Below are 15,429 nucleotides of genomic sequence, written 5' to 3'. Positions count from 1 at the left end.
TTTCCCCTTAAGTTAGGCTAGAGGTAATTTCTTTTATACTGTTAGAAGTTGGGAGGGGAGGAGATCAGCATTGCCAACATCTGGAAGGGCCACAAGACATAATTGATAATTTCTCCTGTGTAAGTGTATACTCCAAGTGATAGAAAGGCTTAAACATAATTCTGTAGCAATGCCAAATCCATGCCAAAAGGATATGAGTTAGATATAAAATCATGAAACAGAGAGCTTTCAGTTAAATGAAACACAGTTTTGCCACCATATCTTTGCCAGTAATAGATTTTAAGCACATTGAAAAGCATTTAAAATCCATCTACACTTAAAAACCCAGGCTGTTCTACCAAATGCGCATTGACAAAACCAGTTATTAACACACTGTAATGAAAAGTAAGGAAATTTTCAAGCAAATCACAATTGAAAAGTATTCTAATTTACATGGTGTGAACATGAATTACACGTGGTTTTTTTTGTTGTTGTCTTTAAATTTCTGACTTTGTTCTTAGCCACGCTTGTGGTATAAGCATCATCTTACTCTCCAGCAAGGCTTCCTCCGTTGTAGGCAGTGATCAACCTAACATTTTATATTCCACTAGTGGCTCAGCACTGATCCTAAAGGGAAACAGTCAAGTGTAATAAACCCGTCCCACCCTCCCAATCCTTCTGCTTCAGCCTTTGTTCTTACCATCTTTCAAAAGACAGGGCACCTAATAACAATCACCTTTCACAGCAAGAGTAAAATGTCAGCAGTTCTAACATTTTTCAAAACTGAGTCCAAATTGTGCTCATATTGAGTAAGTGAACACGAACCTTTTTCAGAATGATGGATTTACTGATAACATTGAGAATGGAAGCCAGAAAGAGAGGGAAAAAAAAATACACTGAAGTATAGTGTTGCTTTTCGAAATAAGGTATCTGGAAATACTTTCCTTGTCATCCTAGTCCTTGCCAACTTTACATCTCGGGAAAAAATTTCACGTACTTATGTAATTAGATGTTAATGCCATTAGCATAATTAACACATGATAAATGCTCACAAGTCCTGGAAGAGTCCTTTTTGGGTACTTGATATCTCTTTCCATCTGACCTCTTATATGAAAGAATTTGAGCATGGCTTATAAATGAAATAAAATGCTGAGGGGTTTTGTGGCTGAGTGGAGTTTGCACTTGCAGCGTGTAAGACACTGAACAGTTACAGTGCAATGCATGGTAGGGAAAGAAAACTGTCTCTTAAAGCTTTTTGCTGGCAAAATAACAGCTGGTAAGATTCCTGCAAGTGGAACCAGAGCTAAATCTACAGAAATAAATAGCTCTCCAAGATTCAACTCACTGTGCTGTAGATGCCCATATCCATAATGCAGAACTTCAAAACCCTACCCAGCTGCTGCTTCTCCCTGGAGACACTGAACATTTCACCAGTAAATCTTCCCAGGAAATCCAGCTTTGTTGCAGAGTGTTTCTCATAGGACCAAGCCACTCCATGCCTGAACCAAACCTTCAGGCTCAAAAATTAAGCATACACCTTTCTCATCTGTACGGTGAGTTAACCGCAGAGTATAAGCACACTTAAAAGGTCGTATATCTTCATCTGATACGCTTTATCTGCATCTTGTGTCATATATTTAAAAAAATAAAAGAAATTCCTTATGTATTCTCATGGCATGTATGAGAAACATAAGGAGGAGAAAGGGACCGTGGTCCTCTCCTGTGATCACTGCTCCTCTACCTGTCATGGTCCAGCAGTTATAGCACTTAGCCAGGAGGGATGCAATCAAGTTCAGCTTCTGTGCCTGCTCAAGATCTCAAACTGTGCCTTCAAGTGAGAATATTTCAACAGCCAATTATGAAGTATTCCATGGGATGGGGCTCTCTGCATACCTTCTGGTGAAGCTGTTTTTTCCCCTGCAGTTATTAAAATGTTTATTGATCTTAAAAGAGGAAGTCGTAAGACTTTTAGAGCCTAAATTTCTGAGTACTTTCAATAAGAAGCAGGGACCTGGCTTGCACAGCCTACAAGCCAGCTCGTCCCCAACACGTCTTTCCTGCTGTAACCATCACAGCTGCATGGAGAGCAGAACAGAAGTTCTCCCTGTGGAGGTGTTCAGGTGGTCCTACTTTCTCACATACTTGCTCCTCACAATGTTGTGTATGTGTCTTATATTCGTATCATGGCCTCATCATCTGAATCCTGACGACTTTGGAAAACATGGAACAATTAAGCTGTGCCCATTTCCTTATTTGTTCCTTTCTCCATAGGGTTCCTGTTCTTGGCAGTCAGTCTCCTTTCAAATAGTTTAATAATATATATATATATATATTTATTTGTTGAGTGAGATCTGGGACAGCACACACTTTCCCCCCTCTCTTTTGCTTTTTTTCCCCTTTCTTTCCCAGGGCAAGTACAAATCCTGGCACATTTCCCGGTCTGAAAGCCTGGCGCTTGCCAGTCGGGGCAGGAGCAGCACGTCTGTTATCGTCAGGTTACATGCTTGCCGCCTGTTTTCCAAAAAAGCCCCAAATGCTCTCACGGCAGAGCAAACTGCCGGAGAACCAGGCGCTGCTGAAGCCCCTGCGAAAACAGGAGGGTGGCTGGCCCCACTGTCTGCCCTGTGTCTTGTTCGGGAGCCCGGTAAGCGGAGCACGGATGCCAAGGCTGGCTCCGCGCGCAGAAGGGGCAGGGGGTGACCAGCACAAGGCTGGCGCCGAAATCTGCACTACCACTTGGACTGAGCAGATATATTGGCTACCTGCCTGCTTCCCATGCAAGTGCGGCGTGTAGATGGCCACGTCACACGAACTGCAGCTAACGCAAATTAAGCCATTTCTCAGATACACGCACTATAAAGAAGTAATTTTTCTAGTATAATCCATGCCCTAGGCTGATACCACGAACATGAGAATTTTATTCACATAAGAGAGGGATGGAAAAAAAATAAATTTCAGTTCCCAGCGTCTCGTCCAATGCTTAGAGCAGGAAAAGTAAAACGGGCCCCACAGCTTCACAGCCTAATGAATGAGTCATGCGCACAGGCACTTTTAACAAACCAGTCTTGAAAGGAAATTTTGAAAACTTAAGTAGCTTGTGGTAGGACTAAGCTAACCATACCGCATCCTGTGTATGCTCTTCTTGGCTTTTCTGTTCCTCCAGGAGCAAATACTCAGTGGCAAAAAATAAGAATTCATTAGTGCTCTCCGAGTTTTCCCTCTGCACATTTCTCTGTGCTCTTCCGCACGGTCCAGAGATGCGCACCATATGTCGTTTTGGCTGGTTACACCATAAACAATATATACTAAACCTGAAAAGTAATTTACAGCAATCCTTCCTGTTACTGCTGGCAGAAAGCACATACGACTTTGTCCGGACCTGAAGCAGCACCTGTAACCGCCCACCCACCCACACATGCGCTTACTGGCTTGGCAGCTGCAGGGACCCACATGCCAAAGTTGGAAACACAATTTATTTTCTCAGCCTCTGATTCTGGGCTGAGAGCTGTCCTTCCAAGCACGTGACTGACGACTGGTACTCCTGAGGATGGGGAGAGGTGGCTGGGGGAGCGATGGAGGTCTGCTGGGACCTCAGGTTTCTCGTGGATGGATCCTCATTGCCTGGAAATTGTCCTCTCCTCCTGCCCTGCAGCTGGTGCAGCCGTCTCCACTACCAGCTTTTCAAGCTAAACAAAGACTCTTACTGTGAGTTTTGCAAGACACTACGCATATTAGTAGTGTATTTCTGAGGCACAGTTCTGTGGCAGGAAGACACTGAGACACTCACTATCTCGGGTACAAAATTTGGAACCAAGCTCTTCCATTTTCATAAATATCAACCACATCAAGACCTAACTATTGGCTAGCATCTAGACGAAATGTCGTGAAAGGACGCTCCTGTCAGATAGCAGAGAGTCCCAAATTTAGGAGCAGCAGCTTCTACACACAATTCTAGCGGACTCATATTACCTTTTAATTTCATTTTAAGAAAAATACTTAGTATTGCACAATATTAGTTGCAACTCAAACATTACCTGTATTTTGACAGTGCAATGAAAGATGATGAGAAACCAAAATTATGCTGTCTATAGTCTGTTTTCAGAGAACATAAGCTGTTGCATGAGATTATCTGACTGCAATAAATACTTGTATAAAATATACTAATAATCCACCTCTAAGACAGTCCCTTTGTTTTAGCAACCTGGGCCAAGACCTTTTGGGAAACAGTGCTTGAAGCTGACTGACTAAACCCATCAAATACGGGGCTGGACTTTCAAAATAAAAGCTCCCACTGACATACCTGAGAAACAATATCTTTAAAGTATTCTGAGTAAGTCTTAATTTAAAGCGAAAACCAATTTTTTTTCTGACCCAGGTGATAAATCACTTCGCCTAATCTGTATTATTCTTCTCTGCCCCAGACAAATGATCAAACAAGCTTAAAACAAACACCTTCACAGAAAGCTTTATATATTATATTGTAATCATCTAGCTTGCTGATGTTCTCAGACATATGTATGCAAGCAAAAAATAAATATTTTACTTCTGAGGTCTACAAATAAGATTTAGAAAGCAAGTAATTTAAACCATGCCTTTATTAAAGGGAGAAAAAAGCTGGGGTTTACTAAGCCTTTGGTCTGCAGAATGGAAGACTAGCTTCAGGGAAAATGAGTACATTTTGCTAATAGCTGGATCCAATTTAAAAGGCGCCATGAGACAACAAATCTAAATCACTGAACAAAAGCAACATACTTAGAGATCTTAGAAAATGGGGTAATTTGAAATACAGTAAGAGCTATTGTCCAACAAAATGGAACCTTTCTAAAAGGTAGGAGATCTTTATAAAACACAGGTTCAGACGCTACTGGAAAAAAAATTAGAACAACTTGAATCTTAAATGGTAATTAAAGAGTCTCAGAGGCCAGACTCCTGTCTAATTTGTAGAGGAAAATACAAAAAAACTTTTTCAAATAACCAAGCCGTGCTACTACAGATTAGTTTTAATTAACAAGAAGGAAGCTCGTATCTCCAGTGCACCAGAATGCCATTCTGTTCCATCTGAAAGCATTTATCTCTAGTCTCTTCCTATCTACACATAAATTGGATTCAAATATTAGATCATTTTCCAGTATCATTAAGGAACAATGCCACATGCTACATGGCAATATTTGGACTAAAAAACAGGTTTTACAATTGCTTAACATGGAAGGATTATAGTTTAAGAATTGCCAATTTTAAAGTGCATTTAATGATCTAATTTTTTCCATCTATCTTACCTGAAATAATTACTCTGTAATACCCCAGACAGGTTGCATCAGTGATTTTTCATTCTATATAGTCTGAATTTCAAGTGGGCATTCCTACTTTTCATGCTTATATTCACAAGTCCATGGGCCCCGATGGGATGCACCCGAGATTGCTAAGGGAGCTGGCAGAAGTCATTGCTGGGCCGCTCTCCATCATCTTTGAAAGATCCTGGAGAACAGGCGAGGTGCCTGAGGACTGGAGGAAAGCCAACGTCACTCCAGTCTTCAAAAAAGGCAAGAAGGAAGAGCTGGGGAACTACAGGCTAGTCAGCATCACCTCCATCCCTGGAAAGATAATGGAACAGCTTGCTCTGGGCGTCATCTCAAGGCATGTGGAGGAAAAGAAAGCTATCAGAAGTACTCAACATGGATTCACCAAGGGGAAATCATGTCTGACTAATCTGATAGCCTTCTGTGATGGCATGACCGGATGGATAGATGAGGGTAGGGCAGTAGATGTGGTCTACCTTGACTTAAGCAAGGCGTTTGATACGGTCTCCCACAGCATCCTCACAGGGAAGCTTAGGAAGAGTGGGCTTGATGAATGGACAGTGGGGTGGATAGAACACTGGTTGAAAGACAGAGCTCAGAGGGTAGTGATTAGGGGCACAGAGTCTAGCTGGAGGTCAGTGATGAGTGGTGTTCCCCAGGGGTCAGTACTGGGTCCAGTCCTCTTCAATATTCATCAATGACCTGGATGAGGGGATAGAGTGCACCCTCAGCAAGTTCGCTGATGACACAAAGCTGAGGGGGGTGGCTGACACACCAGAAGGCTGTGCCGCCATACAGAGACCTGGACAGGCTGGAGAGCTGGGCAAAGAGGAACCTTATGAAATTCAATAAGGGCAAGTGTAGGGTGCTGCACCTGGGGAGGAATAACCCCATGCACCAGTACGAGTTGGGGGCTGACCTGCTGGAGAGCCGCTCAGCTGAAAGAGACCTGGGAGTCCTGGTGGACAACAGGATGACCATGAGCCAGCAATGTGCCCTTGTGGCCAAAAAGGCCAATGGCATCCTGGGGTGCATCAAGAAGAGTGTGGCCAGCAGGTCGAGGGAGGTCATCCTCCCCCTCTACTCTGCCCTGGTGAGGCCGCACCTGGAGTTCCTGTGTCCAGTTCCGGTCTCCCCGGTTCAAGAGGGACAGGGAACTGCTGGAGAGGGTGCAGCAAAGGGCTACCAAGATGATTAGGGGACTGGAACACCTCTATTATGAAGAAAGGCTGAGGGATTTGGGTCTCTTCAGTCTGGAAAAAAGACAACTGAGGGGGGACCTTATCAACACTTATAAATACTTAAAGGGTGGGTGTCAGGAGGATGGGGCCAAGATCTTTTCAATGGTGCCCGGCAATAGGACAAGAGGTAATGGGCACAAACTTGAACATAGGAAGTTCCACCTAAACATGAGGGGGAACTTCTTTACTTTGGGGGTGGCAGAGCACTGGAACAGGCTGCCCAGGGAGGTGGTGGAGTCTCTGTCTCTGGAGACATTCCAAACCCGCCTGGACGCGTTCCTGTGCAACCTGCTCTGGGTGACCCTGCTCTGTCAGGGGGGTTGGACTAGATGATCTCCAGAGGTCCCTTCCAACCCTATGATTCTATGATTCTATGCCACAGGATACACATGCTTTAGCATGCAAATTTCATTTCATGAACATTTACTCAAGCAAGGTGATCAGGGATGCTGAAGCAGCTCAGAAGCAGCAATGAAACAGCCATGTGTGTTACAACTGTGCTGTCAGAGTACCAGTTTGGCAATCTGAAAAAATGTACTCACTAGCCAAAACCTACTGGATGCGAGCAGAATGGATTCATCATTCTGACAAGGATTCTGTAATGGAGATTACTGTGTATGCCAAGGATTTCTCAGGAGACTGAGCAAAGAAGCAGTCTAACGGCTTAAACGAGCTTGTATTCTGGACCAAAAACTCCTGGACTTTTCACAGCCTAAGTTTCTTTCTCACATCTCGTAGCACTTGCTTGGACAACACTGCACGGCCAAAGACACCATAGGCCAGATACAGCGTCACAGCAGCAGGCATCTTTGATGGCAAACTTTTTTCCTGAGACCCTCATAGTGTCTAGGTTCAATTAACACTGTTTATTACAGTGCAATGCTCTTTCTCAGTATTAGACAATTACTTTTACAGAGCTATGGTCAAAATTATGATAACACTTGAAATTTTAAAAAAATTGCTTTTGGTAGCCTTACTTGTGCTGCATTTTATTTTGAGTACTGGGAAGAATTGCTGTTCATTGGGGATAGGGTTAGCTGGACCTGGGGCCAATTGAGTTCACTGAGCCCCACAACGTTCTGTGTTGGACATCACTGATTGTACAGGCGATTCCTGCCACCTCAGACAACCTGCTCTCCCTCTGTGTGTCCCACAGTGTGAGTGTCCCAGCACACTCACAACCCAGCAAAATGTAGCATGCTCATTCAGGAAACCCTAAGGTAGAAATGGCCTGGATAATCAAAATTACTTTATCAGGAGCTAATTGTCATTGTGAGGAGAACTATGTAGAGGTCTAAATACTTTAAAACCTGGAGTATGAACTGGTCATTAAAAAGCAACTCAAAATATAATATTAGCAGGATACCAAACTTCAGATTTTGGTAATATTGGTATAGCATTATCCTACTTCCTTAATTCATTTTACTCCTTCTGATTTGCATTTCTGCATAGATCAAGCAATGGCACATGATGAGGGGTGCTGGCAACAGTGAAGGAGGGTTTGCAAGCCCCGTCTCCTTTGTCCACGCCATGGCACTGACAAGAGTGCTGTGGGCAGAGCTCATGCAGCAGCTGCCTCCAGAACAGAAAAGAGAGGTGTTGCCCAATCAAGCTTTTAAAAAACAAATTCTGCTGTTTGGTCAACAGCAGACTGTGGGACAACTGGCAGCATCCGAACCTGTAACTGCACAAGTTTGCCAGCAGGTCAGGCAGCATGCTCCACAGCTGTGGAAGCCTCAATTACCAACAGGTGCAGGCCTGAACCTTTGCACCCTTACAAATGTGATTTATGGGCATGTATTTCCTTCCCATCCTCTCCGCTCCCCAATTCTACGTAATGCAATTGAAACTTACTGTTAAAAAGCTTCTGTAGAACCACAGCCTTGCTTAAGAGCAACCTAATCAGATCCCTCTTCTCCAGCTCCCATAGGCTGTAAACACGTGACTCCGCTGCCACCTCCAAATAAACCATATGCTTCTCCACAGCCAGCATGGAGGCTCTTTTCTGCATAAGCATACAGAAGCCCAGAAATCGCCAAACATGCTGCTTATGAAAGTCCTATCAGAGCAGGGGGCATCCCTGCTGCTCTCTGTGATCAGAAAGGCATAGCGACTGAAGGGCAGCTTTTCAGGAAAAGATTCATTCCTGGCAATGAAGCACACGCTGAGGACTTGTTTGGAAAAGACAAATGCCCCTTTTTCCCCACCTCAGTTTCACAAACAGAGAGCTCCCAATTAGCGACCAGACACTCTTCTCCCCATGTGGGCCCCATCTGTGGTCAATGACATCCGCGTAGTAGAACATTTTCCAAAAGAAGTCAGAAAAAGCAAGCGGCTAAGAAGCCATGTCTAATCCTTCTTCAAAGGTGGCACAGGCGGTGCCTCTCTTCTGGTGTCAAAGCTGTCACTGTGAATAAGTCACTTGGTTAGGACGCCTAATTCTGTAATCCCAATGCTGCTCAGCCCGCCCCTCCTCACCCCGTCTAACAGGAGATGGACACACAACAGGATCTGGCCTCCAGTTTTCGTTCTTCTTTTACGGGAGACCAAGAAAGTGATGATAGGCCAGTGACCCACAGCATGGTTAGATGAGAAGAGGACCACCAGCACCACGACAGTGGCCTCTGCTGGGAGATCATGTCCCCGCTGTGCCCAAAGGCTTTGCTCACCCCGTTCCCATTTGCGCTGCCGACACCTCCGTGCCGGGGGGAGCGCCTCCTATATCATAGTGCAAGTGAGGTAAGGAAATGTTTAACACAGCATGTGAACGCACTTAATTTGAAAAACAAAGGTTTTTAAAAATAAGCCTTAATTAAAAACATAAATACAGTACTTATACTGGAACCAACTGCTTCCTGTTTCCCCTGCCTTTTCATTATTGCCTGTTAAGCACGCCGGAGCGCTAGTGCTGTTCACAGCTTGCAGCAAGATGAAGATGGCAGAAAAGACGTCATTGGCTGCCTTTCTAACAATGTCACCGGAGATGTGGGCTAAGCTTCGCTTTGCGGTGGTGCTGCTGGCTCTCAGGAGCAGGGCTGCCTTCTGCCCCGGCACTGGGAGAGGTGCTGGTGTTCCCAGCGGGACTCTGCATCAGAACAGGCAGTATCCCATCCCTGCTGCTGGCGGTGCCAGACCTGCACCCGTGCCCGACCCTGCAGCACCTCACGCCTTCCCTCTCCTCGCTGGAGGGCTGGCGGGATGCTCCCATGGCTTTGCTCCTGCCCGTCCTGCTCATCCCTTCTGCCAGCTGGGTGCTGTGGTGAGGATGGCTACAGGCATGAAGGCACACGGGCTCAGGGAGAGTAAGGAGAGGGTGCCAGGGACCAGGAGATCCTGAACTTCAGAGGGAGGGGAAGGAAGACCGGGTCCCAACCTCCGGTACAATCAACCCCACACAGGAGCCTCCACCAAGAAGAACTTCTGGGACAAGCCCCATACCTTCAGCAAGGGCATATGTATACGTCCCAACTGACATCTTATTTGAAATGCATCACGACAAATGCCTCTCCATCTCACATAACACATTCACTCTGACACCCTACTGAAAAGCCTATCTACCATAACAGCTAGAATGTCTCTGGTATCACCGTAATTTTTTTTTTTTTATATCAAAGTTTATATCAAAAACTTATATCAAAGTTTTATATCAAAGTTTTTTTTTATATCAAAGTTTATATCAAAGTTTATATCAAATCATTATATCAAAGATTCAAATACTTCCTATCACCACTGTCTCTCCCGGCTGTCTCTGTCTAGCGTTTTTAACCATACAGTGTTTGTGTACGTATTTCAGCACAAGCTATTTATACATGCACATAAAAGCATGCTGTGCTTATAAAACCAAACATTGTAGTGTGAAAAAAAGCACATAAACAGCCATACAACTGAAGCAGAAATCCAGCTCTGAAAAGTTTGAGATCAAGCACACCAACTGTCTGTTACCAATTATTATTAAATTATAACTCCTGTTCAGCAAAAGGAAAGGCTGCCGCAACTATCAAGGCAACGGTAAACTATCCCCTTTGCTTATGCTCCTCTCTCCATCTCGCTATCTCCTCCCTCTTGTAACTAGAGGCAAAAAAAGTGCCTTCCTTTTATCTTTGGTCTCCCACAGTGACTGCAGTCCAAACATTTGTGATTTCCAGGCAACACTACTGTCATAGACAGAATCTGGAGCTCCATATGAAAGTAAGACTCAAATTCCAGGCAATGAACAATGTGGCTGCCTAGCTTTTCCACAGCTTAGGCCACAGCCAGCCTACACAGCCTGTGCTCACATCCTTCCAATTTTGCATAGTGTAAAAACTTCCTTCCAATTTTCATGACAATTAAGCACAAGCTTTTGACTCTAAAGACAATGACCTTTCACATCACTCTCACACATCCCACTTTCCCCAACCCCCAGCAAGAACTAAGTGAAATATATCTTGATTTTATAAACTCGGAAGAAACATGCTCAGTCCTGGAATGAGAACACCTAGATTTTACTCCGTGTTTCAGGTTTTTGAGTCAGCTTCTCCTCTTTTATTCCCTGCCCCCAAGAACACAGTGACCATTGCTGCTTAGGATGATGCTTACCCCATGTGGAACACAACAAAATTCCTCTCCAGGACACTGCAACCCCAAAGGTATTTACATGGCACAGAGTTGAAAGGAGGACTGCAGACTTTTACCCACACATTATTAAGTCAGTGACTCAGCAGTGGGACCAGATCGGTGTGGCGAAGGTAATGACGTCAGAACCAGCTACAGCTAGCAGTGTTGAATTGTCCTGTTTCTTGCACTATTTAGACCTCACAGGCTTACAGCATAGCAGATTTTTTCCAACTCTGTGGTCCTATCCAGGCATAACCTGCTTCTGCAGTCAGCCTTTATACAGGAATGAGAAGTACTAGATGAGATGTTTGGATGTAGCCTCAAAATCAGTTTATTTGAAATAGAAAGTATCTTCAGGGCTTTTTTTTTGGGGGGGTGAGGTGGGGGTGGTGGGTTCAGAATTAAACAACGCAACCAAACACAACAAACAAATAGGATGCAGCACACAAGCACAAAAATCCCCACAGCTTCATAATGAAACAAAAAAACCCTACTGGTGATAGCTAGGAGTCTTTGTTTGTATTTTTAAAACTACATTCTCCTTGATACCCTGGCTGCTATGTCAGTGCTATATTATATATGCAAACAAACAGGGCAACCTTTTAAATTTCATGACGAGGCCAAGTAGTTCGTATTACAGTGCTAGGTTTGTATCGCCCTACACAGAAATACCGCATAAAATTTTATTTAAAGCTGTTGCACCCAGTTCGGAGCACCTTTGGGATTGATTTCAAAAGCCAAGAGGACTCTACCACTTCATTCTTCTTTCCAGACAATAGGGCATAGAAAAGCAGGAATTATCTCCAATCCCTTCCTCCGTGGATTCTTTGGATAAACAGTAAAAAAAATATGAACCAACCCAATTCCATATTTGGTTTCCTCTTACCATCAGCTCCCCCACTTTCCAAGTCTCACTAAGTTGTTGGGCTGCCAGATAAGGAGGAAATTAAGTCCCCAAACCAGTTAGAAAAGTAAGGGGCGATAAGTGAACACACCGGCAATGGCACCAGTCAGGGGCTTGGAAACTCCTGTTAATGCCACCCAGCAGCGAGTGAGATCACTTGGAACGAACGTGTTGCTGTTGGCTCCTGGAAGGCTGCGGGATCGGGAGTGCTGACTGGTGCAGAGCTATTTCCAGTGCTCCATAAATCTTGCGCTCTGATCATGCCCTTCAGAGAGCTAACGCTGATGGAGGGATTTTCTGTTCTTCTCAAGTGGCTGGAAAAGCCCCCATCTTTTGCATGCAGCAACAAAACAAACCCGAAAAGCTACTTGAATTATCCCTTGGTCAGTCTTACAAATTCATCCTCACCAGACCCAGGGGACAACTCCCACCGCTGTTACTGGAGGCGTTTTTCCCTCATCCTGTTCCCATTTTCTTAGCCTTTCTCTGAATTTTGGGCCTCATCTCTGGGAAGCAAGTGCCATATTCCTATAAGATACCCTTTTCAAAGTTTCTTTCATTGGGAAAAAAATCCAACTCCTGCAAATGCACGCTTGTTCAAAACTATCTTTACCAATAGTAATACCAGTACCATCTGCACCAAAGATCAAAGAGCCTGCAAACTGCATTTAGATGCAGCACAAGTAAGAACATGAAACAGAGTGAAAACTCAAAATGTATCACGATCACAGAGGACCTCTGGACAAGTGGCTGCTGCTCTGGTCAACGCATTTCCTTTGTAGGTGTTGGGGATGGTCCACTGTACTCTGAAATGAGCCCCTTAACTCATGAAAATGGGAACAATTTCTACGGTAGCGAGATATTCTTTGATAGTATTTGGCAGAGGAAGTATCAGGAGAAGAGCAGGCAAAAAAAAAAAATATTTCTGTGAGGATAAGTGTGAAAAGCATCACACTGATAATAGTACAGAGATTTCACTTTGTAAAAACTCGTATTTCTTCTCTCTTCTTTCTTTTACATTTAATGAACATACTGCCTTAGTTACGATTGTGTATACAAACCTCAAATCTGATTTATTCCAGAAACAAATCTGGCATGCAGGCTGACTGCTCTACAGAGCTTTTTCTAAATTCCTAAATACTGAATTGCTAATTGCAATTCAATTGTAAATAGAAAATTAGTCAGTGTAATCTTACCTATATCTAGTGCCACAATAACGCTCTGAATATAACATTAAGAAAGGAAAAGGCAGGTGAAATTTATTTTGCAGCCCTGATAAGTTTCCAGAGCAGCTTTGTAAGTCCTGCAAAACATGTTCTCACATACAAAATAAGGCATCTCCTCCTGACTTGAGTTGAAACTGAATAATAAACTGTATGTTTCAATATGGAATAAGTATGGAAACTATTTTTACTTTTGCAGAAACAAAAAAATTATTGTATTCACTTATCTTCTGAAGAAAGTAGCGTCCTGTAATATGCCATCAGCTCAAGCTGTTACCTTTTCATCTATTGAATTGGTGGTTCATACCAACGACGACACAGGTCAAGGAAAGGGATCGTGCTGGATTGCAACACCACTATCTGAATTGTGCCTATCTGTTGCTCCACGGTCCACTCAAGAAGGACCGGCAAGCCCGTGGAGGTATTTGCAACACATTGGTAATTTTACTCAAAAGCTGGAGACTGCTCCTGAGCCACTGCCCCAAGGGAGGACTAGCCCAGTGGCTGCGCTGAAAGGAAAGCTCACCGAGTGCCTCGACTGCCTGCGAGCGCGGACTGACCTTTCCCAAGCAGTTCTCTTTTCCCATCCAGCTTTACAGAGCGCTCTACAGAGCTCTGTTCCATAAGGGTGCCTTCCAACAATGCCCAGCCACAACCAGCAGGACAGCTGAATAACGCAGTGCGAGAATGTGCTCAGCTCAAGGCAGTCCCCATCAGATGGGAAGCGGCAAGACAGATATTACATTGTGATTCATTTGTACCTCCACGTCTGCCAGCTTTTCATGGACTAGGAAATAGGAAAGATCAATGAATCAAAGTTATTTTGTCCTAAATACAATTCTCACCACTTTTAGGACGCTAAGCACCTTATATGGTTTGTATTAGCATGACTGGATTTCTCTCAGTGAAATAAGATGCCACCACTTTATAGCCTTGGTCTCATAGGCAGACCTCATGCACAATGAAGCAGTTGTGTGAGAATGGCTTTGTGCCACCCACATGACTGACGATGTTATGGTCTTAACTCATTTTACTCACATTTTCTGCAGAAACAGTTATAGTCACCCCTCTCTCCCCAGAATATACCACATTATGATCCTGAATACAGGGAAAGCATTATGTAAGTGAAGAGCATTTCAGCCAACTTGCTGAGACAAGGAAAACTAACAAAGCAACTTTCCATATGCTGTGCAGGCAAGATATTTTATAAAAAAGTGATGCCTGCAGTAGGAAAGAAAGAAAAGCTAACTCTACGGTGAAAAGTCTGGGGAAATACATCATAAATCTTTCTGCTTCATACACATTCTCTGTTTTTTATCACCAGGTCTTAGATAATTCAGCAACAAGTAAAACACACTTGCAGAAATAGCGTCACCTCCTATGGCCTTGGTGCTCTTTTCCCTGTAGCCTTTTTTTACTATTCTGCAGGCTACCCATCTGTCCTGTGATCCTGTGTACACGCACACACTACAGGCCTCTCCCTGACCAAATGAAGATGTTAGAACAGAAATAATGGAAATAATCACAGGGCTCTTCTAGTTAACAGATTCACTGAGTGTTATCCCGAGCTCCCAGTGTTGTCTGTAGATATTTGTAAGTCACTGATTCCAATTTTTTAAAATGACAGTCCTCAACAGCATATGCTCAAACAAGATAAGCTTGCATAGTCATATCAAATGAGGTGTCATCAAAGTTAGGCAGACTTAAAAAAAATACTAGCAACCAGAAACTTTCCATGTAGGCCAACTGTCCATGTTCTGCCAGACACTAGATACTGAATAAATTAAATATCTGCAAAAACCGGCCACCTCAGAAAGAAACGAAAGAAAACCAAACCCAGACCCTCCTTCAAATCTCTTATCCTGCTGTGCTGTCTGATGGCAACTGTAGCCTCTTTATAACATATCCCAGTTCTCCTCAGTCCGCTGAACTTCCCAGCTGGACTTTGTCATCTTCAGACTGCGCCAGCTTCTATAACGCTTCTCTTGGACACAGGACGTGGTACATGATGGAGATGTAGCCTATCTATGAGCTACCTTATTATGTAGTGGGAAGCAGCACAGCAAGAAAATAGTGAACAGGAAGAGAAAACTGAGGACACAATAATTTTTCCATACCATTGCCTCCCTCTTGTCTGACAAGGTCTGAGACATAATGGGCTCAAGGCACTGAGAGGTCTTGGATAAATG

General features: G+C 43.8%; 1 protein-coding gene across 2 annotated transcripts in view; it reads right to left on the bottom strand.

Annotated features, from left to right (window-relative positions):
• The window catches only part of AOPEP (aminopeptidase O (putative)), a 210,490-nt gene that overhangs the window by 6,965 nt on the left and 188,096 nt on the right, over positions 1-15,429 (bottom strand). The window lies entirely within an intron of this gene.

The sequence above is a fragment of the Larus michahellis genome, chromosome Z (genome assembly GCF_964199755.1).
Source record: "Larus michahellis chromosome Z, bLarMic1.1, whole genome shotgun sequence".
Classification (NCBI taxonomy): domain Eukaryota; kingdom Metazoa; phylum Chordata; class Aves; order Charadriiformes; family Laridae; genus Larus; species Larus michahellis.
Note: the sequence above shows the minus strand (reverse complement) of the source record. Positions and strands in the feature narration are given on the sequence as shown.